The sequence below is a fragment of the Pongo abelii genome, chromosome 8 (assembly GCF_028885655.2).
Source record: "Pongo abelii isolate AG06213 chromosome 8, NHGRI_mPonAbe1-v2.0_pri, whole genome shotgun sequence".
Lineage (NCBI taxonomy): Eukaryota > Metazoa > Chordata > Mammalia > Primates > Hominidae > Pongo > Pongo abelii.
The window spans coordinates 58976452-59003220 of NC_071993.2; the positions used below are offsets into that span (position 1 = coordinate 58976452).

Genomic DNA, 26769 nt, shown 5'->3' on the forward strand with positions numbered 1-26769 from the left:
GGAAGAATCCTAGAATTCAGCAATGCAAAACCATAAATCAAGCATAATCTTGAGAGGCAGATATTCCTAGAAACCATCTCACCTTCTCTGCTATAGTCATTTCTTTTTATGGCTTTCAATGAAAGCAGTTAGAAATACCTTCAGAATGTCTTCTTCATGAAAACCAAGGTTGTCATTCTGCCCACTCTGGGGAATAGATGTGACTCTGACAACTCTCAACCCTGTATTCAGCTGCCAACTCATACTGCACAATGAGTAACAAAACACTACAAGTAAGGACCCAGCCTCTTATAGCTCAGTGCCCTGAGCCCCAGAGAAAGAAATAGATACTTTGAAGATATTTCATCATAGCACCCATTTGTGGGCATGGTATCAATTTTGTTAAAGCTTTATCCCAGCATAGTTAAAATCTAAACCTCTTGTCAGACTGAATTGAAACTCCCCTTTCTCCTCCTCATCATCATTTTTTCACCCTGTTAGTACCACATGCACCAGATCCCTGGTTCCCAAGGATCCTGTTTAACTCCAAATTCAGGACTGCCTACCTTGACTTCTCTGCCCAGAGAAACTGTTTAAGTCAGCAAGACCTTGACTTTTACATAGAGAATTCAAGTCTGGGCAAATCTAACATTGGAGCAACAACTACACGAAAGGGAAATATTGCAAAATGTAAGAGGGATTTTTTTTTCAGGGGTTGGTAGTAGATCCTGGGGAATGTGATTTAAAACAAACAAACAAAAACAAAATCTGTGTTAAGTTGAACTCATGAGTGAAAAGGGAAAATAAACATCACAGGATTAGAGAAACACAAAGTCCACAGAGGAGCGGGTTGAGCCTGTATACCCAGTAGAAGCAATTCCACTTTTTTAGCCTCTAACTTGGCATTGAACAAGACTGGGTTAAGCTAAACAGGGGGTCTACTGCTTCAATATCTCTATGTAGGATTGCACTGGAGGGAGATCCAGCCTCTGAAACCAGTGCCTTTTGATACCTGGGAGACTGGCAGAGCACAGTAGACACAAGAAAAGCAGCCAGTCTCAGTAGGATGGGTGCTCTATGACGGAACCCTCAACAGGAAGTCATCTGGTGGTAAGATGTCAGAAGCCAGAAATCTGTTAGCATCATGCAAACATTCTCACCATATGCATTTATTCATGCAACAACCCCCTCATATGCATTCACTACTGGGCTAGAAATATGGGAAATAGAGGGTCATCTTTCTGCTGCCTCTGTTTTCTGTCTAGAGGAGGATGTGACACAGTTATACAAGCAACCCCTTAGGAGATACCATTATTCATACCAAAGACCAGAAAGAGCCCTTTACTGTCTTCTGCAGCCGTCCATTGAGGGGTGCTTTCTTTTTTGATGTGAAAAGCAATTAGCCACGACCAGCGACAGGACACCATGATGCTGCTTTGATTTGATAGGAAGAGCTCAATGTACTGCTTATCTACACTTTATTTCCTTGCTTTTGAATTCACGGGTCATAATAAAGCATTGCATGTCCACAGACCCGCACAAAGAATTAATTAAGAGGAGCCTTTTAATGTAGAAAGCAGCTTACTGAGATAATGGAAAAGGCTTTGGTAAAACTTGGCTTAATTGGAATTTCAAGCAATTCCTGGCTTGTCGTACCAGGGATTTTTACTGTTATAGACCGGATGAGCAAGCTGTTTAAAGAGCTTATGGGCAGAACTGGACTTAGAGGTCTCGGCAGAGATGGATTTGGCTCAAACAATTGGGGCTGCCTCAGAAAACGGCAAGCAGGGAGCATAGACTTGCTCTCTTGTCACTGCACAGACATGCAAGGCTTATAAACCTCTATTATCCCAAATAACTCAGAAACTAGGGGATAAACTGGAGGGTCAAGTTCCAGGACCGCAAACTTGCTGCTTATTTCTAGATACAAATAGGGAATGAGATAAAGAGGGAACAAATGAAAAATATGGACTTTGATGTTTGAGAGGCATGGATTCATGCCCCAGTTCTACTATGTACTTCCTAAAAAATTGTAGATAATAATGCTGTCCTCAGAGGAGCAGTGTGAATATTAACTGTTAATAGAGCATGTTAAGTGCATAGTGCTCTGCTGCAATGTGCAGGATTCTCCGTGTAGGACACTTCAGTGGACAAGACACAGACACTTCCTTAGAGAAGTTTATAATGGGACATAGATGGCAGACAAATTATACTGGCTGGGATGAAGCCTTTTCCATTTGAATCATGGTACATTAACTGAGCAACTGGAAGACAAAGCCAATTGAAATGAATGCCTTTCAAAGGCATAAAAGAGCTTCAGGGAAGAAGAAAATGGCTCTGGCTCTTCGTGGGCTGGCTAACGGTGGGCAGAGGCATAAAAAGATGACTGAGAGTTTAGCAATTTAGCCATGGCTTCCTTGTCTCACTGCCCCACCGTACAGCTCTAGGGCTTTCTCCCTGGGTCCAAATGCTGCTGCTCATCATAAGCACCTGTGCATGAAATTCAGTGGGGCCTTCTGAAGGGCTGTTTGTCTGAAAATTAGCTTGATTCACATCTGAATTACCAATGATTACCAATGATTAGTTGATTACAACTTGTCGTAAGCTTCAATTGCTGTAAAGTGCTATATGTCACTCTAAAATACATTCTATTGGAGGCAAATTCTATCTACTTGTTGTTGCATTGGAGCTGAACTCAGATTATCTTAGTATATATTGTGGACGGCTTTGGGGAACATGCACTTATTCTCCTGTGATGTTTAGTCTACCCATTAGATTAAGGAGTGCAAAGAGCAATTTCTCCTCTCTAAGATAAGAGCAGGAGTCTTTTCAGGGGTCCCAATTTCTGTGGTAAAAATGCTGTTTCTTCTCTGGCAGTAACAAAGAGGATAAAACTGAATCAGGGGCATTCTCCTAAAGCTTTCTTCAACTTAGCAAATACGTATGTATGTCTTGGAAAATAAGCATCCTTAAGTAAGACCCGAGAGGTGAGAAAAGATCCAGAATAATATGGATTTGCTGGGGAAACAAAAAGTATTCTAAGTAAAGTGGTAGAAAGCTTCCCCAGTACCACAGAAAACTCCAGAATGGGCTTCTCAGAAGTAGCTAAATCGTAGCAGTTTATGTGAAGGAAAATAGACCCATATCTGTTATTCTCCTCACTATATGCTGTGTAAGTGCTCAATATGAGTCTATTACTGTTGGGAGCTTTCATGTTTGTCCTCTAATTTTATCTGCACAATAAGCCTGAAAGGCATTTGTTTTTATTTGCATTACAGATTAGGCTACTGAGGCTAAGAGAAGGCAGCCTGGGAAAATTACTCTTACAAAATAGCATTCCAGAAACAGTGGAGTAAAAATCTCTTAGTAATAGGAGAAATCTGGTATTCTACACTCTTAATTGTTTCTGGAATGCTATTTTGCCTTCACTTTGCAATGACCTGGAGCAGTTTTCTGGTGGTTCTACTCTAAAACTCCTACCAGTGTCCCTACCCTAGCAGCAGGGAACTCTGAAGACCTTCCCACTCCACACCAGGAGTTCCCAAAGATGAGTGTGCCTCAGAGTCACCTGGATGGCTTGATAAACACATATTGATAAGCCTCACTCCCGATTTACTATGTCTGGGTGTGGCAAGAACATTTACATTATTTTTTATTGAGATAGACTTTACATATTAAAAAGTTCAATCATTTTAAGTGTACAATTCAGTAATTTTTAGAAATTTTACCTATTTGTACAACCATCGATGCAGTCTATTTTTGTAACATTTCCGTCACACCAGGAAGAACCTTTGTACTTATGAAGTCACTCCCAGTTCCCACTCCTAGTCCCCAGCAACCATTAATTTACTTTCTGTGTCTATAGATTTGCCTGTTCTGGAATCACACAACATATGATCCTTTGTGTTGACCTTCTTTTTACTTAGCATAGTATTTTTGAGATCTGTTCATATTGTAGTATGTATCAGTATTTCACTCAATTTTATTGCTGAATAATATTTCAGTCATTGTGTAGGCCACAATTTGTGTACCTATTTACTGAGAATTTGTATTTCTGACAAGTTTCCAGTTGATGCTGAAGCTGCTATTCTGGTGATTACAGTGTGGGAACACTTTGTGGTCCAGGCCAACAGTTCTCAGCCTTGGCTATGTGTTGGAATTTCCAGAAGAGATTTTACAAAATGCCATGCCTGGGCCTCATCCATAGTTTGATTTGAATGGTCTGAGACAGGGCTCAGGAATGGGCCCTTTATCAAATTCCACAGGTAATTGAAATGTACAGCTGAGGTTGAGAACTGTGTCTCTATACCCTTGCTACTCAATGTGTGCTCTATGGACCAGCAGCAGCAGTGCTTAGCCTGAGAGCTTGTTGTAATCTCTGAATCTCAGACCCGTCCCCAAACTTCCTGAATCAGGTTCAGTATTTTAACTGAATCTGGTTGATTAATCCCTGGTTGATTCTCGGATGCACGTAGATTTGAGAAGGGCTGCCCCACAGCACCGTATAATGCCAAGGAGAAGAAAACAGGAACAAAAGAAAAATTTCACTTTCAGACTGAACTGTGATGATAACTAAAAAAAGGACTGCGGATGAACAGGTGGTTACTTTCATTTGAACTGCCGAGATTAGCTCTTGCATTGATTAAATCACGGGATAATTTCTGACCTTCTTCTCAGTCCCTGTGGCTATAGATGAATGCAGTGAAGGAAGCTGGATTAAAGTGCCTGCTCTAAATAAATCTCACTCCCTTTCCAGGGAGTATGGATGGGACATACTAATGAGTTTCAATTGTGCTCATCCTAATGAGAACATGCTGGGAGTCCTCTAACAACAATTCCTTGAATTGCTAGAGCCGTTTGGATTCCATGGGACCTCAACATCTTGATCAGATTAATTAATCCACTTGAGTATGACCATTTTTGGGAGGATGAACCTCCTTAGATCTCAGCACGAATAGGTAGGTATTAGGGAATAGAAATCAAGCCATAGACTGTGTCTGGAGTAACTTGGTATACTAAGGAGTACAGAAGCTCAAAGAGGCACTTAATGCTCAGAGTGATGATGATGATAATGGAAGTCCCAGAAAGACAGACCCAAACCCACATTTGGATGGAAGAGTATAATCAGGGGAGGCTCTCTGGAGAAGGTGATTATTGGGATAATGTTTAAAAAATCCACAATAATTTACCAGGTTAGCAGGATGGGATGTGAAAGTACAGGAGAAAACTAAGCAGGAAGAGGGAATAAGTAGGACAAAGGCCCATAAACATTAAAATACTTGAAATCCTGATGCTTTTTTAGATCCAGGGTTTGTAAACAAAAATTGCGTTGCTTATAGAAGCTCAAATTATTATCTTTTGTGGAAGATCAGGAGAGGGATATATGATTAGTTTTGAGCATGAAGCCAGAGGTACTTTCAATGCAGACAGAGACCCCAAACTCAGCTGTGTTTTTAACAAAGAAATGACTGCACTTCTTTGAGCCTGTGGGTCCCGGCACATGAAGATATGTTTAGGGTCTTTCTCCGTCTTCTCACTCAGGGTGGGAAATCTGACAGCTCCTCTCTGGAGCCTTGTGACATGGGAGTACCCAAGAACTTGTTGGGGAGGAAGCTGACAACCAGAAAAGTGGAGAGTCCATCTCTCAGGACACAAACAGACCCAACAGACCAAAGGAGACTAGGAAAGTAACTTAGGTCTTGGCCTCTGTGAAATCAGAGATGTAGATAGAAACTTGCATTCAAATCAGAGCCTAGAAACTCACCAACTGTATGAAAAGAGTGTGGGTAAAATGTCAAACACAGGGTCAAATTTGATATAGATGATCAATCAGTGCCAATTACCTTCCCTGCCATAATCTGGGAATCAAACCCAGGTTCCAATTATCACTTATACTATTCACCTCCCTTTTATTGCCCTTTATATTTACAGTCTTTATCTGTACAGCCAGAGCCACTCCTGACTGTAGATCCATGAGACAGCCAACTAAAGAATCTACATTTCCCATCTCTACCTCCCTTCCTCTCTCTTCCTCCTTTCCTTTATCCTTCCTCCTTCCCTCTCTCACTTTCTTCCTTCTTTTCTTCTTCTCTCCCTCCCTCCTTCCTTCTTCCTCCCTTCCTTCTTTCTTCTTTTCTGATTTTTCTTTCTTCTCTTCTTTCTCCCTCCCTCTTTTCCAAATTAAATGAACCCTGCTGCAACTTCCTGAATACTAAGGGCTTAAACACATCCAGAACAAGTGGAAGAAATTAACATTCAAGGGATTATCTCATTTCAATCCTCAAAATAACTCCATAAACTAGATAATAATATCCTATCCACATTTTACACTTTTAGAAATATTGAGGCAAGTAATCTTGCCCAAGACCGCTCAGCCAGTCAGTGGTGGAGTTGGTGTGTCTAAATTTATTTACCCTGAATTCCGCTGCCTCACAATGGAATTGTTGCATGTGCCAGTGGCTCAGCAGACACTGGAGGGACATACGTTCCCGGATGCCCCATAGCAATGGCATTGGGGTCACAACCTTCAGAAATAGACTATGATGATCTGGGAGCAGTCCTGGGATTGTGAATGTTGCTGTGAATATGAGTGGATAGGAATCACCCCAACTTATAAGGTCTGTGACCACAGGCCCAGGTAGCTGAGACGCTCCTCTGAGAGGCGGCTCACCTGATGTTTCCATGTGTCTCAGTTAAAATCAGTACTGTATTGTGAGGTCACACAGGAATGAGATCCACAGAAGGGCACATGAATCACAGCTGCAGAACAATTCCATTTTGTTGGATACCAATAGGCAAGTTAGCTTGAAAAAAAAATACACTTATGAAAGGGTTGGATGAGTCCATTTTGGGCAGCCTGCAGTGTAGCAGGATATTTCTTGTCCTTAATTACTCTGTCCTCTGGTGGTAACAGAAAATACAGTTAATCCATTCCATTCTGTCCTCAGAGCAGAAACTCCCCTTGATTATTTCAACTTTTAAAATACTCATTGTGTTTGAATGAATGTGATTGTTTGATTGTTGTTTTTAATTTGTAAATTAATATAATTAACAAAGAAATCCTAACTGAAGTGTGGGATTACATTTATTTGGCATCTACTCCATTACTGTCTAGCATCTAAAAAGCATTGTTAATCGTATGAACACTGTTAATTATCTCAACATGTTTAATTGCTGTTTTCTTAAATAACTAGTAGGCCATATGTAAATGATCTTTCATGCATTAACATTTCATTTTGTGAAAAAGTAAAACACAAAAGCAGGTTGCATGAAACATTAAACCGAACGTGATCTCTGGGCCATTCGTGGAGTATTAGGAAAATGGGAAACCAAGATAATGGTTCCCCCTTACCATGCCAACCTCATACCTCAGTGGCCCAGAGGGGCAAACATAGCTACACTTGGAAATATTATAGAAATGTCAAAAGAACAGCAGATCTGCAGTGTAAATTGTTAAACATATGTTAGAATTCTATTTTTCCTGTGACTGTAAACTTTACAATTTTTTATCAAGCTAGGAAACAAAAGTCATAACATCTAACATTTAGGGAACATTTGCTATATTCCAAGCACTGTACAAGGGCTGGGTGGTTTTCTTTTTTCATTTCATTCTATAATAGTCCTATTGTGTAGAAAATATGATCATCATCTCAATTTGTAAATTCAGGGAAAAATTAGGTAGCTTGCCCAAGACCACACTCCTAGTGTGATGGCCATTAGGGATGCTGGTCTAGTATTTCCTATTTCCTCCTTCCAGGTGGGATTGAACAGCAGCCTCTTTAAGTGGACTTTCTTTACAAAACCCAATGACTCTACCTCTCTGCTTGCTAAGCATGTGAACTTATCATCTAATGGGGAATGCAAGACTCACTCTCCAGCAAACCTAGAAAACTTAGATAACCTTACTTCTCATCTAATGAGACAGATACATTCTTCTGTCCAGAAGACAGGTTTGATGGGGGAAAATACTTCTGATTTTTTTTTCCTCTATAAGTGGGGAGGCATAAGGGTGAATGTAGAGGGAGGGGGAAGAGGTATGTGTTTCTGTGTGTTTGTGTGTAGAGAAAAAAAAGTGAGGATGTGTGAGAAAGAGAGACAGAGAGAGAGAGAGATGCATAGAGGACATGAGAAGAGGGCTGTATTAATACATGCCTAGATATGAGTGAGAGATGCTTTCCTTTTTCTTCAATAGTCCTGGTGAAGAGTCCGGAATTCGCTCAATGCAACAAATGTTGATATTTATAGCAGCAATATTCAAGCAAATATTTCCACCCTGCATAGATCAACTCACTGAGTGGTTACCAGTGGGTCTAGGTGGGGCAGAAAGTTTGAACCAAGGGAGGGACAGAGTAAAGAATCTCTAATATTCTCTCAGAATGTTAAAGATTCCAGAAGAGAATGGGAAACTTCTCCATTCTGCCAGAAGGACCCAGCACCATAGTAACTTTGGTAGATTGGAGACAGCTAAAGCGGCATGCATAGTGATGAAAGCTCCAGTAGACTGCAGATATGTGATGGTGTTGAGGCAGAAGGAAAAGGGTCTGTGCCTGTGTGTGTGTTTGCGTGTACGTGTGTGTGTACGTGTGTGTGTGTGGTAATACAATAGAATGAGCCATGAATTAAGAATACAATACTTTGCTATAAACATCAGACCACTAAACATGGTCTAATAATTTAAAATTTTATATCAATTTAGAAATTTGTTAAACCTGAAAGGGCTGAAAAACATAGAAATTGAGGGAGTGAAACATAAGGTCGGGGCATGGGGGTAAGTGGGGTGTGATTTATTGGGGCCAATGCACATGGCAAATCAAGGTGAGAGAATGATTTAGCCGTGGGCAGCACAAGCCACTGCCAAAGACGTGGTTCAGTGCACAAGTTACCCAAAATGTCACGAATGACAGTAGTTGTACATTCTTGAAGGGAAAACACTACACCAATTGAGTTCCTGGAGTTTTCCTTTTTTCTTTTTTAGCTTTCCCTAATTATTGACATATTTGGCCACATTTCCATTATTTTCTTGAGATACACAAAAATTGCTGGTTGTTCATGGGTTCAAATGCATATATCTAGAGAAGAAAGAAGGACAGAGAATACACTTGAGTCTAAAGGACCTCATTCTCTCTAGAGAGATTACACTTATAAGTCCAATGTAAATTGGCTTGCACGACATGCAAATATAGGCTTCATGAGTCCAGGAAAGACTCTAGCAGGCTCTAGGCTCTAGTCTGCCCTGTTTGAAATAATGAAGAGTATTATTTGTGAATAGTTTGTTCTTCTCGAAATTCCAGGTGTGACATGGATTCCATGCCACTGGGCAACTGTTCAACTGTCCTGAAGAAATGGTGTACGTATCACAAGTATCACAAGGGCTGCTGGGTCGCTGAGTGCTTGTTTTGCATTAGGTGAGACTGTTTTGAAGCTCTGATGTTTCACAAGTCTCTAATTCTATATGTGCCGTTTGCTTTGGAATTACTTCCTCATGCTTAGCACCACCATTGCCTGATTCCTGTCTGCCTGGAATGATTATCTCCATCTTCAATTTGCAAGTGAAGAAACTGAGCTATAGGGCCATGGCACTAATAGGTTATCTGGAAAGCAGTGGCTAAGATGGAGTTAGAAATGGAAAAGCTTATTGTGGATTAATTCCTGGGGTGTGGTGGCTCATACTTGTAGTCCCAGCACTTTGGGAGGCTGGGGCTGGAGGTTTGCTTGAGCCCAGGAGTTTGAGAACAGCCTGGGCAACATTGGGAGACCCTTTCTCTACAAAATATACAAAAATTTAGCTGGTTGTGATAGCACACACCTGTAGTCCCAGCTACTTGGGAGGCTGAGAAGAAGATCACTTGAGCCTGGGTGCTCAAGGCTGCAGTGAGCCATGATCATGCCACTGCACTCCAGCCTGGGTGACAGAACATCAGGAGCCATCAGACCACCGTGCAGACTTGACAAGGTCTCTGCACAGTCCCAGAAGAAACAAAGCAAAGACTGCCCACTACAGGAGTCCCCCTTTTGAAGGAAATGCCTGGACCCTTTTTTCTCTACCATGCTTAGTCATTGGCAAGGGCTGCCCTAAGAGCAGCATGACTTCAGCTTATAAGCGCGGATGAACTGTATGCCTAATAGCTACAGGCCGTCAGCTATCCACACTCTTCTCAACTGAGTAGCAAGTCCATTCTTGAAAGGGAACCTGAGAAACCTATCTCTATGTCTGCCACAGGTGGTAAACTTTTCCACTGTCATGAATAGTAGCAAGTGGCAGGAACAGGATTTGAACCCAGGTGGTATGATTCCAGCTCCAGTGTTCTCATCCACTGCTTAATCCAGTTGTGTCTAGCATAGAGTTGCCAGAGATAAATTACAGGTACATCCACCTCCCTTTTCTACAGAGCTCTCTGTGGCCCATCCACTCCCTGAACAGGACTTACTACTCTCTTGGTGACCAGGACCGCTCTGCTGATGTCTGCTGCTATAAAGCCCTGGTGTGGCCTTCTCACCACTTACCCTTTTACCAGCACAGGATGGGCCCTGTACTCCCTCTAAAGGTATCCTGTTTGCTGGCAGCTCTCCTCCCTTCCCTTCTGGGTCCTCATCAACCCATTTTTCAGTCTAGATTTTTCCAGGTTAAAAACAGGATAAACAACTTTATCCTTGTTTTTATGAATATCCCAACCCATAGCCCTTCTCTCTTCATTTTGCCCTATGATAGAAGCAATCCTGTTGGGTTTGCTGATCTGCTTTTTCATCCTACCTACTCTCTCAGTAAATTCAAGGGATATTGTCTATAGGATTGGTCTGAGGAAAACACCTGTGCCTACAAAATCACATCAAATGTCAACCCTTCTAGGGGCCCCAGGTCCCCGCATCTTCCCTGTTAAGGTGGAAGGTTTACATCAGAGTCTTACCAACCATGAGTTTTAACTCCACAGTGACAGGGGCCATGGCCTTTCCCCAAAACACCTATTAAACCCTTTCACAAATAGAATCCTCAGTGGCTGAACATATCAGAGTCTTACATAGATCAACATATCAGAGTCTCTTCTTGGACAGATGTACAGAATAGCAATCATCCTGCAACCATGGCTACATTATAAATGAGCTTTCCAAAGGGGCATCAAACAGAGGAAGAGAGATGGAGAGAAATTTTGAGGAGATTTGCTTTGTCCCCCACCTTGATTGCGTATTGAATCTTTTCTGGGTGAGGATGAGATTCTACTCAGCTGTTCTCCTAAGGAGTCAGCTGTCAGTGTATTAATGTGATCCCTGTTGCAACCCCAAGTGAATAATGATAACCTGGCAGACACGCAATTATGCATTGACAATTTTAGAGCTGCCTCTGCCAGCCCCATCCTCCCCAGCAACTCACAGCTTTCAAGCCTCAGCCCCACATGATTTCTAAATCAATCATAGCCCAGGCAGGGGACAGCCAGCCCGCAGGTTTGTGAATCTTGCTTCTGTAAGGTCAGTGTGGACATGATGAGGTTGAACCTTGGATAGTCTGTCCCCTTCCCCAAATGGCCCCAACGTATCACTGAGGCTGTTTGCAATATAATACTGTTTTTCCCAAATGTTTTGACATTGAGGCTACATCTGCAGCAATAACCCAATGGAAAATGTAGCTAAAGAGATGATAACATGCCACCTGGGAAATGAAGCTGCATCAAAAATCTAATTTCCATGAACAAATTTCCACAACACTCATTGATGGGACAGTCATATTCACCTAAATCTTTAACTGAGCATTTACAAACTATGATTCCATTAGATTTTAAACCAGACTATTCTTGCAAATGTGTTTTTATAGAAAAACTAATAAGAACAACCTAATATTGTATCTAGTGTGAGAATTTTTTTAAAAGATAATTTTAAACTACAGAACTAACATAAGCTATACCTCTATTTTTCCTGGTGAATATTATGAAACAAAAAGATTTTAAAGCCCTGGTAGACATTAGGATAAAACCCAAACTTAAAATTTGGGTTGTGTGCCAATTTAAATTTAATCTTCTAGTTAGATTTAATTATTCTGTTCCTTTTATTCAGGGGTGTTGTCTCCATGTCTTCTGTGAAGGGCACTCTCTTAGCCTAATGCCTCTTCAGGGACCTCGAACTTTGATCTCTGAACTGTGCCCTCCCAGGGCCCAGAGGGAAGATCAATCACTCAGGCATCTCCCAGGACACCAGGTCAAGTGGCAGAAGTTCGTCCTCTGGGATTCTTTGTCCTCAGGACCTCTGTAACATCGACTGTCAACTTGACAAAGCCAGCTTGACAAAACCAGAGTCTTTCTTTGTGTACAATCCATAGACAGCACTGGGAAGAGCAAACCATGAGAGGCCAGCACTAAACCCTCAGGGTAGCTAAAGAGGAAGCATGGTAAGACCTCATTCTGCAGCAGAAAAAAACAAACAATCTACTCTACATGAATCCAGCATCATGTGAACATGAACCAGTTGAGTAACGACGGGGCCTCTGTTTGCTCATCTGTAGATAGGCTGGTTGCCCCTTCTTGCAATGGACAAGCCTGCATCCACAGAGTTCTAGTCCTGTGTCTTGTGTCCTTGCCACATCCTCCTCTGGGAGCACACAACAAAAGCTCAGTTATTGTTAGCCCCCTTCTCTCAACCTCCCCAATCATTGCACACTCATAGACAAAGGACAATCTGATCTTTATGTGACCAAGATAAAATTTGATGGGAGATCAGCAAGACATAAATGAAGGTTCTTAAATGACATATTTATCCCAACATTGTTCTGGGAAGAAAAGTATCCATTGTAAAAACTAAACATGTCTGATTAAATGATAAATGCAGGAAGGTCACAATGGAACACAGTCACTATGCCAAAGATTCTCAGATTATCAAAGCCCTGTCAGGCCACTTCAGAAAAGGGAATTCAAAATATGAGTTCACAATACTTTGACATCTGAAGAGGTCAGTTAACCTAAGGCAAAGGAACTGCAATGTGCCAGCCTAAATGTTCTGCTTCTCACTCTCACAGGAAGAAGGAAAACCGGAAAATGGGAATCAGCAGATGCGGAGAGTGGAGACTTTCCTGAGTATTCTGGGGATACTAGTAGGAGTTAGAGGAGAGAGTATGTGTTTTGTAGCCAAATAGAAGTTTGGGACATGCTGGATTAAGAACATTGCTAGACTTTTGGTATATGACATATCATTTATTCCTTATCCCAACACTTCAAATTTTAGGTCAACATATCTCTCTTTCTCTGTAGTGGGAGAGGAATTCAATGACTTACTCAAGGTCATACAGTTAGTTATGTCAGAACTTGAATTTTATCTCAAGTCAGCTTTATTCCCATACTGGCAGTTTTCTGTAGGATTGTGTTCATCACACAAGAAAGGAGCAGGAAGTTCTTTGGAAGGATATTTTGAGATTTAAAAATAAAGCTTTCCAATAAAGACTATGGTCATCAGAATAAAACCTGCACATGTATGGGCAGTATGCAGTTGATCATGTTCTCCACCTTCAAGTCTATGCAAAATAAACATCCCAAGGACAGGCATAAGCCACATTCTCTTTCACTAGCTAGTACAGAGCCAGAGCAACTGATAAGAACCATTGTCTTTGTTGAGCATAGAGGTATCATTAGACTAAAGAAATGTCATTGGAGATTCTTTCCAATGTGGCCAGTCTCAGTCCAAGCCCTTTCCTAGCTGGGTACAAGGATTAGTCAGGTGGCAGAGCTACCCATTTCTGAAGCCAGAAGGAGCAAGTCCAACAAGGCCTCCGGCCTTCGCATCTGGAAGTGGGGGACCCAGGCTGATTTTTTTGAAACAGGAAAAGTTGTGTCCTCTCGTTCCCTTTCCCTGGGAAATGCACCCAACTTTCCAGCCAAGCTCCTGACTCTCACAGTCTGTGCTGTATCTCAAGTGTGCATCCCTGGACACAAACCTAGTTCTGCACATCTGCACTCTTAAATGTTAAACTCATACCCTGCTCCCTTAGAATAACACCCCTCACACCATCTCCACAGAAAATGGTGTGTGCCAAGAAATGGACTTAAACTTTTTCATAACCATCAGTATTCTTTTGTTGTGATTTTGTTCTTCCTGAACTTGAAGGCCTGAAAATTCTCACTCCTCTTTCTGGCTTTGTGTTTCTCCTTTTCCACGGTTTGTGTAGCTGTTTTGCAACCCTCTCCTGAATGCAGCTGTTTTTGGGGATTCTGAAACCACAAATAATCACTATCTTTTCTCTGGACATGACACCTCAGAACTAATACAGTTGAAAGCTCTCAAAACAAATTATAATATTGAGACAGGGCTTCTCTGAAAACAGTTTGTTTGAGCCATGTTCCTATAAATGTATGTCCGTATGTAATCCATGTGTCTTCAAGCCTCTGGAAGACAATGGCCTGCCACTCAGGAAAGATGCCAAAATGCAGAGAATTTCTGCAAATGCTTCCCTTCAGAGAGAGACCAAAGGCCCTAGGCTCTCAGGGATGAGAGAAGGAGGGAAGCAGGACTTCTGGGAGGTACCATTCCTGAGAGGTGGCTTGGCTGTAGGTCACAGAAGCCCCAGGGTCCTGTCTATGAGTGGCTAGAGGGAGCAGCTCCCTGTCTCAGCCTTTGCACAGAAGAGGGGTGTAAATGACAGTAGCATTAGGTGGCAGGGGGAAAAGTCATCCTACAACTGCTTATTTGGAAATTAAGTGCTATTTTCTAATATGGAGAAATTACAGGTTGATAATATGATCCTGATGGAAACAAAATACAGTGGCTGATCCCTTCTGTCATTCAAACCCTGGTGTCAGCAGGGAATCCCCATGCTGAGGGTTAAATTATGATGGTTTGAAAGGGGAAACTTTAAAGCGGAAATATCAGGTATTTGTGTTTTACTTTGTGGAAATTCTTGACCATTTAGCTATTCGGTAATTGCTGTGCACAGCTGAGTAAATACACAGTGAGTTTCAAATCATTCAATACTAAGAAAATGGAACTTTCTCTCTCTCTCAATATATATGTGTGCCTTTGAGTGTGTATGTGTGTGTGTGAATGTATATAATTTTGACAACAAGGTTTTCTGTACTTTTGAGATATAACTGGAGGTCAGCTAGAGTGTTGTGAAATGTCAGAGCCAAATATTCTATTTAATTTCAAATTCATAAATGTTGGCCAAAGTGATGTAAAAGAAGAAACTCAATCTCTCTGAGCACTAGTTTACTGCCCCCATACCCTGGCCCTTTCTTCCCTGAGAAGGTTAGGCATCTCTGTAAATAAATACTGCCATTTCCTTCCTTACTCCTTTCTACCAGCCATCTCCAGGGCAGGGATGTGGTTTGGCAGGGAATATGGAGGGATAGTGACCCAGGACACACTGAACCTGTTGCCTTGCCAGCCTCTGCCTCAAGACTTTTGCAGAGGCTGTGCCTTCTTGTCAGAGATATGTGAACCAGAACAACTCCATCTTGAATAGGAGCTGGGTAAAATGAGGCTGAAACCTACTGGGCTGCATTCCCAGACAGTTAAGGCATTCTAAGTCACAGGATGAGATAGGAGGTTGGCACAAGATACAGGTCATAAAGACCTTGCTGAGAAAATGGGTTGCAGTAAAGAAGCCAGCTAAATCCTACCAAAACCAAAATGGCCACGAGAATGACCTCTGGTCATCCTCACTACTACACTCCCATCAACACCATGACAGTTTACAAATGCCATGGCAACGTCGGGAAGTTACCCTGTATGGTCTAAAAATGGGAGGCATGAATAATCTACCCGTTGTTTAGCACATCCTCAAGAAATAACCATAAAAATGGGCAACCAGCAGCACTTAGGGCTGCTTTGTCTATGGAGTAGCCATTCTTTTATTCCTTTACTTTCTTAATAAATTTGCTTTCACTTAGCACTGAGGACTCACCCTGAATTCTTTCTTGTGCAAGATCCAAGAACACTCTCTTGGGGTCTGGATCGGGACCCCTTTCCTGTAGCAGAGACCCTGACCCAATGGCTACCTTTGGGTAAGTGTTGGGGTCCTGTAACATCTTTCTTATGAGCCACAAAAGGGACGATACTGAGGAGACCCCCCCAACCCAAAGGAAATACAGTGCACCACTGATGGCATGACTTTGGGTAAATGATGGGGTACCGGGGTAAAGAATGGTATTGAGTTAGAGGCCCTACTTAGGGAAGTCAGAGTCTCTCCTAAGACAGAGTGGGTAGAGGCCCCTCTTAATAAAAGGCAAGGATGCTTGACTGACCTTGGGAAGATTTAGGGGTATAGAGGCCCCTCTCAGTAAAGTCCCTCTTGACTAAGCACAGGTTTGACACTATGAGATGTTAACTGCTATTCTCTTTGGATTCATCTGCCTTGTACTCTTTGTTGATGGCTGTGGGTGACAGGGTTAGGCATGTACAGGATCTTGGGACATGGGGAGTTTTTCCTCCCAAAAAGGGGAAACTTGAGAACTAATAGGATTGCTGGAAAAGATCCCTTTGCTGCCGAGAAGCAGCTGCCTGAATTTTTCAGTGCCCCTGCAATGGGAGGGTCTTTCTCTGGCTTCCCTGATCATTTTTGCCTTCCCCACCCTGCCACAGGCAATGTTTTTCTCTCTCTCCTTTCCCTTTCTTATCTTTTCTATTACTCAGGGTGACCATCTTGCCCAGAGACCACATGTTGAAACTCCAAGTCGGAGATTGGATTAAAGATGACAGGGCCCATCTTGGGGCAAATTTAAGCCTTGCCAGTTTGATACTGGGTGCTAAGCAAAGTGACTAATGTCTATGTTTTATCACATGTATTTTGCTCTGGCCAGAATGAAGAAAAGAACAACAACAACAATTTTCCTTTATGATGTGGCTTGGTCCCCAGGGTGATGGTGCTGCAAGTCAGATCACTAGGGCCACTCAGGGAAAGGGAACTCAGAACCCAGGCATGCCCACCAAAGGGTAACAATTTCTTACCAGTCAGATTTCTGGCTTCTCTCTCTGTGTGTAAACAGTGGAATGAATTGGGGGGGGTGGTGGAAACAGTGTTTATTTCCTCTGTAAAGTTTTGATTAATGTGAAGAAGAAATCTAAGTCCAGTCTTAAGTTGGTGTATTTTGTGCTATTAATTCATTTTTCTGTATTGAGGGGTACTTTAGGATAAAACATGGGCTTAGAACGCCTGTAAGCCTGATTTTCAAGATGACCCAGCAAGCTGGTCAGCAACAAACTTGGCTGCAGGTCCCTGAAACAAACAAAAAAATTGGATGAAGTCTCCACCTTGTTTGATGTCCTTGGGAGCTTGACGTTGTATCAACATGGCAGTACTTTTGGTCTCTGCCTTCCAGGGAACAGGAATTTTAGGGTTCATGTCATAGTTAGCTGTAAAAATCATATTAAATAGTTAAAAGCCTTTGCAAGCTCGAAATTAACTACTCTAAACTTCTTCTGGGGAAAAAAAACAAAAACAAAAACAGAGGCTGCCCTTTGATATAGCTCAGTAGCTAACAGTTTGTGCTTTCATAGTGGCGGTCTGGATTCCATTCCCCAGCTAGAAAGTAAGTCATTTCTGGTTTAACATCTGCATGACCTTGTCTATTCTTTTCTCCATGGACTGTCTTAAATTTTCCTTTCTGTATGCACCTAGGAGGTTACCTTTGGTAAAGTTCAGAAGCTAGAAATATTGGCTGCTTGGCATGGCTAAAGTTGGGTAATAAGAGATCTGCAAGGATTTCCTTTTTAAAGAGCACTATGGTTAGAAGTCAGCTTAATTAAAATGGATAAACAAGCTATAGATATATTTAAAAGGCCTTTACGTTTTTCTCTTCTTGGAACATGTTTTTCTGGAGAAAGGTTTTTTCTTCTCAGTTGACTGAATTATTCCTTTTTTTTTTTTTTTGTCTTGACACTGTTAGTGCACACATGAGAGGCCCTAAGATAACTTCTGGTAGCATGGGACTCCTTGGGAAAAACAGAGGAGATACCATAGACCACGTTTCAGGAAAAAAAGAAAAACAAACCTCTGTTTTCCTCATAAAACCCCAGGAATTAAAGGCAGAGAGATCCCTCTCAAAATCAAAGATTCTGTTCTGTTTTGCATTGTGTTATCTGATGGTTTTGAGCTTTGGGGGTGTCAGAAATTACTTTGCATTATGAGAGAGCTTTGGGGTGTAATAAGTAGGTAGGAAATATACTTTAAGGGATGACTAATAGTAGTTAGGGAGGGGTACTTGACTCTTTGCACACTTGGATCAGAGAAGCATGCTCTTGGCCACCTGAAAGATAAGGGAACATCCCCACCCTTCACTGGGAGATGAGACTTACATGAGGGATGGGCTGAATACAAAATGGGCTGATTGGCTTTGGGTTGCCTTGCGATGAAATGCACAGCTGGTAAAAGCACTGTACTGTCTTCTCCCGAAGTATTTCCCTCCTTTTGGGGATCCAGGATCTAGTATAAAATGGCACCCTGAGTTTTGGGGATCTGTCTTTGCCTTCAGCTGCTTATTTCACCCTAAAAACACATGCTTTCCTGGCCATGTTCCTCCAAGGGCTCCACCCTGAAGCCAGTAATCCAATTAAGAAACTGGCAAATGAAAAATCTTATAAGTGCTGAATCTTCTGCCTGTCTGTGTATTTATATGTGTTGTATGTTTATATACAAAAGAGTTTTAATTAATTGGCTTAGAAAAATAAGTGCTTAAATCAAATATTTTGTCAGATAAATAGAAACTTTAATGCCTTTTTGTTCACATGACTTTAGTACTCTTTTGGAAATAAAGACAGTTTTAAAGATCATTGGCAAAATAAAATGTTTTGAAAATGTAAACATCTAGACTAAATTAAGGTCAGACATCAGATTTTCTAAATGCCTTAAGGTCAAACTGTTTCTTTGACTTTTGAAAATTGTTCAATTTGCCTACCTTGGAGACATTGGATTCTAGATAAGGCCTGGGGACATGTGGAGTTAGCCACGCCCCCTAACTATGCTGCACTTATCTGCACTTCTGCGTGGTGTGTCCTAGGCTAGGCTCCACACCTAGTACACAATTAAAATTGCTTACTAACCAGGGTTTTTACCAAAAGTAAAAGTCGCTAAAAGTTAACATTGTAACATGTAATTAAGACTATTCAAAAAACAGTTTTACATATAGGCTGTGTATGGAAAGTAGAAAGTACTTTTGGTAAAAGATTATAAGAAAGCATGGGAATGTGGATTTTTTTGCCTAAAGGGTTACATAATTGTTTTAAATAAGAAAAAAATCTAAAGGTTTATAAAAATTAATTGTAAGAGATTTTGTGTGTGAACATATTGGCTAAAGTTGAAAGGGTATTATTCAGTTTTTCCATAAATTAAACATTGGAATAGAAGCATAACAGGTTTTCCTTAAAGCACTGATCTGCTCTTTCACAAAAAAATGTAAAGGGCTATAAAAAGTTTACGAAAATCTTACCTTATGGTTAAACATTAAAATTGGGTAAATATGTCTACAAGGTTTTATTAAAAATTGGGTTTGACATTAATAGTACATTAATGTAAAGGTGAAACTTGGCTTATTTGGTAAAAAAATCATACAGGAAGCATTATCAAATGTGAAATGGTGTTTTGCTTTCTTTGGAATATATTTGTGTAATTGTGTTATTGATATATGATCTAAAGTTATGGGAAACTCCTATAATTCTTATATGACTTTGTGTATGTTATTAATAATTATAATTGTTATGTAAAATTTTGTGTACCACAGAAGTAACCAAATTTCCTTATCAATTGTGGCTTTAATAGTGGCTGTCCTAAAACCTTTTATTATCCACAGACAATTGCTGTTTTGTTTTAATCCTCTTTAGAAGATGGTTTATAATCAACTGTAGAAATCTAGCAGGTATTCTTAAATGGAGGTTTTCTGATGACTTTGAAAATTTTAACAGAATAGAGGAAACAACTTTCAGAACTCTCATGAAGAGCTGGAATGTTCATGAATATCAAATAGAACAGGAGTTAACCGAATTAACTGAACCAAAAGAAAACTGAAGTAATCTTTTTAACTTTTCTTAAAATGTTGCTGATCCTTTGTTTTGTTTTTCAGAGTCAAGAAAACTTTTCTTTTGAGCTATTTACAGCTTGTAGCAATTGAGTAAAGTATACTGCTGTGAACAAAATTTGGAACATATTTGTTTCTCTCTACCTGATTTCTCCAGGTTTTGGAAGCTAGTTGTGAGTATTCTTAACTTATGGCAATATAGTTATTTGCATAAGTGCAATAAGAATCTGTTTTCTTTTTTAACAGGACACAATTGGAGAAATTGGTTATTTTACCAAGGCTCTGACAGGAATCCTGTGTTTTCCTTTAAGGAATTAAACTTAACTTTTAGAGCCAATAAAAATCACTTGGGGAACTGGCCTCATACCTTGCCTACACAGTCCCTGTAAAGGGTTTCTGACCTGGGGCAAGTAAAGAATGTCACTTTCTATCAGGTCCAGAAGCCCCAAGTTATCTTGGGACCTTAAGAGCAAAGAAATTTACCCAACTCATAGGTATTTGAGGGTACAAAACCTTGGCTGGGCTCAGCTTTAAAAAAAGTCTTATTTGAAATTCCTTCTATGGAACAGAATTCCATTAAAAGCCAATTGAAAAGGAGCCTATGTGAAAAAAGAATTATTCTTGTTGCACTTTATACAAATAATCAGGCCAAGTATAATAAAGCAAATCAGTCTTACTATAAATGGGAAACTGGAGAGAAAAATATTATGTTTCAAAAATGATGGTATACTTGTTATTACATTCTAGTTTCATCAGTTGTTTTTAAGTTTGTTTCTGCAATTTAGGCTAACTCTGCTTATTCCTGTGAACCCATCAGTGATCTCTGACTGTTGCTCAGAACAAACAAGAGGAATGGATAATGCAAAAATCTGGGTCAGTATTCTAATTCTGGGCACATTACAATCCACTATCAACCCCATATCAGCTTAGTTCCAACAGTTGCCTAGTTCATGAAAAACCTTTTAATTTAGTTTACTTGGAATAACTTTACTTATTTTGCTTTACTCTTATGGAATATATTGCTGTTATACTCTTTGTGTAGCAATACAGAACAAGCTTACTCAATGTTTTCTTAAACTAAACACTTATTAATCTTCCAGATACCACCTCTTGTCAAAACTCAAGAGTCATGAATGGCCCTCACCATACTGATGCTTTCTGACTGAGCTCCTCTCTACCCTGAACACAAGAGACTCTAATAGTTAGGCAGGAATATCATTGTCCCTATTCAACCTGAAGAAGTTACAGAAGATGGCTCTTCATCCTTCTGTAACCCTTAGGATTAAGGGTTCTGTTATAAAAGGGAGGGGGTAAATGTCAGAGGCATGTGAACCAGAGTAACTCCATCTTGAATAGGAGCTGGGTAAGATGAGGCTGAAACCTACTGGGCTGCATTCCCAGACAGTTAAGGCATTCTAAGTCACAGGATGAGACAGGAGGTTGGCACAAGTTACAGGTCATAAAGACCTTGATGATAAAACAGTTTGCAGTAAAGAAGCTGGCTAAATCTTATCAAAACCAAAATGACCACTAGAGTAACCTCTGGTCATCCTCACTGCTACACTCCCATCAGCATCATGACAGTTTACAAATGCCATGGCAACGTCAGGAAGTTACCCTAGATGGTCTAAAAATAGGGGACATGAATAATCCACCCCTTCTTTAGCATATCATCAACAAATAACCCTAAAAATGGGCAACCAGCAGCCCTTGGGGCGCTCTGTCTGTGGAGTAGTCATTCTTTTATTCCTTTACTTTCTTTGTAAACTTGCTTTCACTTTGCACTGTGGACTTGCCCTGAATTCTTTCTTATGCAAGATCTAAGAACCCTCTCATGGGGTCTGGATCGGGACCCCTTTCCTGTAACATTCTCACTGGGTAACTGCTCCCAGCCACCACTCTCCTTCTAGCTAATTCCCCCTTCATCCTTCCAATATTCTGTTAAATGCCACCAGATAGGCTCACCTGACCTCTACAGACTCGGCTATGTCCCTTGTTATTGGTTCTCATTGTATTCTATATTTCTCTTTAAAACTTATCACAAGGAGTAACAGATGGATCCTGAGTGGCCAGTCGGGGCCAGAGAGCCAGAACATGCAGGTCTTAAAATGCCAACGCAGCTGATTGTCATCCAATCAATAAGCATACAATAGTTCAGCCGTCTCTAAACAGGAGAGCCAAAGCAAGCCACATAGGGGACAACTTCCAGTTAATGACTGCTAGGAAAGGCCTTTGGGCAAACTCATTTCTGTCTTCTTGCTCCGTGGATACTCTCATACTCCAAGGATCTCATTACTGCCACAGACCCATTTGTGTACTTGTGTATTTTCAGCCAAGTTTTGCTGGAGTTAAAAAATATATATGTGTATATATATACTGCTTCCTTTAAGATAATTTTCTGGCATGGTTCTATTTCAAAGTCCTGGTTCTTCTTCTCTGCCTTTGTTCTGAGAACCTCTGTTCTTGTACCAGCTAACTTGGTTCCTCTCCTCTGGCTTCCTTCCCTGATGACTCTGAGCACATTCCCTGGGCTTTGAGCTCTGTTGTCTGTCTAGTGGGGATCAGGCCTGCCACCAGTCATTCTCAGCTGGACTTTGAAAAGAAAGGGTCGGAACTCAGGTTTTGCCCTGTGGTTTTTGCCAGGCCTTAGTTTTTGCCCTGGAGTTTAGAGAGAGAATTCAAATTCCCTGGCAAAAGCAAGACAGAGACTCAATCTTTGAGAGGAATTCAACTTTAGAACAAGTTTTATTTCTTTTTTTATTTTTACTGTTTATTTATTTACTTATTTTTCAGCCAGGATCTTGCTCTCTCACCCAGGCTGGAGTGCAGTGGTGTGATCATGGCTCGCTGCAGCTTCTGGGCTTAAGAGATCCTTCTGCCTCATCCTCCCAAGTAGCTGGGACTACAGGGACACCACCATGCTGACCTTATTCCTCTTCTGTGAGACAGACAAGTTTTGAATTAAATGACCAGAGCTTCAGACCCTTTGGAGCAAAGGAGTCTTAACGATGAGTTCAGAGAATAGGCCAGGAACTCCTGATTCCTTTTTGCTTAAGTTTAGGATGAATCTTGAGAACAGAGAGTGGGTCTAGGTCTGGAGTTTCAGGTCAAGTGTCTCCATAAGTAGTTAGGTCCAGGATATATGTTATTTGATGCCACCATCTTTGTGCCTTGCCAAGTCTCTTCTCATCTCTTAATTTCTAAGTCATTCCTTGGGAATCACTGACAACCTCAAAAGATCAAAAAGCTCAACCTTCAACCAGTGTGGTTTCTGGAAAAACATTCTGTGTTTGAAAGAAGTGATGGCAGCTAATGTTAGTGACTTCATTGCTACATTCTGGGACTGATCGTGTGCATGAAGTCTGCTTACCTCACCTTGTAAGCATTGCCACCCACCACTGCCTGTGAGCCTCCACAGCTCATTATCACCTCGTTAGAGAGGATTGCAGGTCAAACTCTGGCACCAAATATTCACTATAGATAGGTCCTTAGTGACACGACTATTTGTGTTCACCTCTTCAGAATTCAATTTACATGCTAATTACCTTTTGAGTATCTAAGCACGTTTAACACATTTACCTGTAGACAGTAGTGACTCTCTTCTATCTCCTTGAACTTCAATTTTGTTAAGTTACCCTCTCATTGAGAAGTAGTCATATGCATTGGGTCTTTTTAGGCCAGAATGGAAGGCACTCTTATTTTAAAACTGCAGAAGCCTGCTCATTAATTTAGCTTCCAGAAATGGGAGGTAAGGGCAGGACTGCCCGCATTCCTTAGCACAAGAGAGAGCTTTTTGCCTGCTGAGTCAGTTTGCATGGCAATATGGAAATTTGTTGTCTAACATTCAAAGCTGAAATCAAGTGACTTCTCTCTATCCAAATGTGGCTCCAAAGTCTTCAAATTGTTACTAAGGGAACTATTTTTCCCTCTGTAGTGTGTTTGTGTGAAAGTGTTCTGAAGCACAAAATGCCAAACTTTGTGCATTAACCGACGGCTGCTCCTTTGCAGATTTTTACCCTACAGTTTTAATTCAAATGTAATTGACCATGACAAGGTTAAAGGCACTAAAACTCTTTCTTTATTGGAATTAACTCCGAAGTATTTCACCCAATGGTGAGATGTGCTGCACAGGAAAAGCTGACACAAACACCCTTTGAAAATTCATAAATCAGACAATTTCTTGGAAAAGAGTGAAAAGAGAATTCAGAAGACAGAGGCCTGAAAGTGAGGGCAAATAGCCCAGGTCAGCCAGCCCTTACTTCTCTTTGATTCCTACTGTATATTTTTGTGGCCATTTAATAAGACGGCCCAGCAGTGACAAGATGAGCTGCTTTTGTGAGGCCGATGTCTCCCAATTGCCTTGATGCCGCTTCTCCCTGAATGATTTATGGATTCCACCCACTCTGGGCAGTCTACTAGGGACTTCAGTGTGGGAGTTAGAAGATGGATAACATATTTTGGATTCTATGAAGCTGCTCTCAGCATTTCTCCTAAATTGGATTCAATACATCTTTCTCAGAAGATGTAATTGAAATTGTAGTCTGGTTGAATAAGATATTATAAGAGAACTTATCAAGACTCTGAAAGGCCAAATGGTGTCTAGGTAGGTGTTTTAGTAGCAGTGAGAAAGCCCTGATATTTAACATGGGGTCTCAGAGACACAATGTGGAACATGCAAGGAACTGCAGCAAAGCCACTCAAGAGGACTGCAGGAGTTAGCCCCTCACCCCAACCGATGCCTCTTCCAACATGCCACAGTGGTACCCCTCAGACTTCTATCACAACAATGTCTATCACAGCATACTATTAAATAACTGAGCTGCACTCATTTATTTACACAGGTGTCTTTCCTGCTAGAGAGTGAGTTTTTTGATACCATAATTGTGTTTTGTTAGTCTTTATCCTTCTAGATCTTAGCAGGTCTTAGTAGGTGCTCAATCAATACTTGAGCTGAATAATAAATGCCCATTTATATGTTTTCTATTATTTATGGAAATGTGCTCTTATTTTGTTTTTAGCTTAGGTTTGCCTCCCTATCCCGTATTTGTCAAGCAGGTTAACAGCAAGAAAAAAACCTATTACAACTTGACATTAGGCCCCCTGGTCTCTGCACCAGTGTGCATCAGCACAGTCAAACTTCCAACCTGATCAGAATGATATGGTACTTTCTCCCAGTGAAAGGAAGCTAGGACATTAGATGCAGAAATCTAGCCCATCTCCTATTTCCAGAGTTATCTGGAAGGAGGAGAATATATCATTATTTTCTATCTTAGAAGGAAAGAAAGAACCACTGATCTGGACAGCTATGAAGAAAGAAGTGACTGTTATTTCTGGTAGGCTCCCTAGGCAACATTGATACACAAAGTTCCAAAATATTAGCCCTTGGCTCTTTGTAAATATTGTTGAGCGGTCTCTTTCTCAGACAGTCTATGTGTTGGAATCCTCTTAATCTATAGTACTTCACACTCTGACCATCTCCAGCCTAATGAAATTAAACTGATAAGATCACAGTAAACTGGGTATGGGGAGGTGAGATCTTGGGAGCTGGGTGAGAGAGCAGGAAAGGTGGTGGTGTTTGGGGGTAGGAGACTGTATTAGGCTATTCTCATATTGCTATTGAAGAAATACCTGAGACTGAGTAATTTATAAAGGAAAGAGGTTTAATTGACTCATGGTTCTGCAGGCTGTACAGGAAGCGTGGTGGCATCTGCTTCTCAGGAGGTCTCAAGAAGCTTCCAATCATGGCAGAAGGTAAAGTGGAAGCAGGCATATCACATGGCCAGAGAAGGAGCAAGAACCAGAGTGGGTAGGAGCTACCCACTTTAAACAATCAGATCTCAGGAGGTTTCACTCAGTATAGCAAGGACAGTACCAAGGAGGATGGTGCTAAACCATTCATGAGAAATTCATCCCTATGATCCACTCACCTCCTACAAAGCCCCAACTTCAAAATTGGGGATTACATTTCAACATGAGATTTGGTTGAAGCCATACATCCAAACTACATCAGACACCAGTGTAAAGTTACTCTGATCTTATCCTCTATTCCTTACTGCTGAAAGGCAACTAGACATTTGAGAGATTGTCTTTTGGCAAGTAGAGTTTTATGGATTGTCTAGCCTGAGACCCTCAGAAATGCTCAGCCTAATAGAGAACTTGAGAGGGAGAAGCAGTATAAAGGAAAAGTGAACCATCATTTCCGGAGCTCCTAGTCTGCCAAGAACTTTACATGCATTATTTCACTTAATCCTTGTAAAATCCTGGAGGCTAGATATTCTTGTCTCCATTTCACAAAAGAGAAAACTGTGACTCATAAATAATGTATCTAGGGTTTTGAAGTCAACAGTGGCTGAACTGACTGCATGGGGGTTGGGGGATTCTGTCTCATTCCAATGCCTATGGGCAATCATTTTACTCAGAAAGGGAAAAGGGAAAATGAGAAAAGATAAGCAAAGGACAAAGAAGAGAAAGAGAAGAGGAAATGTAGAGAAAAATAAAAGCTGTATATTCCAAGAAAGAAAAAAGAGAAAAAGCATCTAGTCTCACAAATCCTTTCCTCTTAGTCTGTATTAGACGTAGATTTCAGGACAAATTACAATCGGCAGGGGTCTACTTGCCTTCTGAGTCTCTCTGTCTTATCTCAAGCTAGTTTTCTCCTATATTTAGTTCTTCATTTCCTTCGGGAGGCAATCTGAGTTTTGGTAAATTTCCGTACCAGTATGGTCAACAAAGTAGGCATCATAGTTCAACAACCACATTGATTTTAAGGTCATTGTAATAAATATACTAGCAGCTGCATAAGTCAGTTCCT

At 40.9% G+C, this 26769-nt stretch overlaps 1 long non-coding RNA gene across 1 annotated transcript; it reads left to right on the forward strand.

Annotated features, from left to right (window-relative positions):
• The first annotated feature begins 8370 nt into the window (after positions 1-8370).
• On the forward strand, positions 8371-14017 carry LOC103891640 (uncharacterized). The gene is made up of 3 exons (XR_008510432.2): positions 8371-8517; positions 9270-9383; positions 12022-14017. It is a non-coding gene; the product is annotated as an uncharacterized LOC103891640 (long non-coding RNA).
• The last annotated feature ends 12752 nt before the right edge of the window (positions 14018-26769 follow it).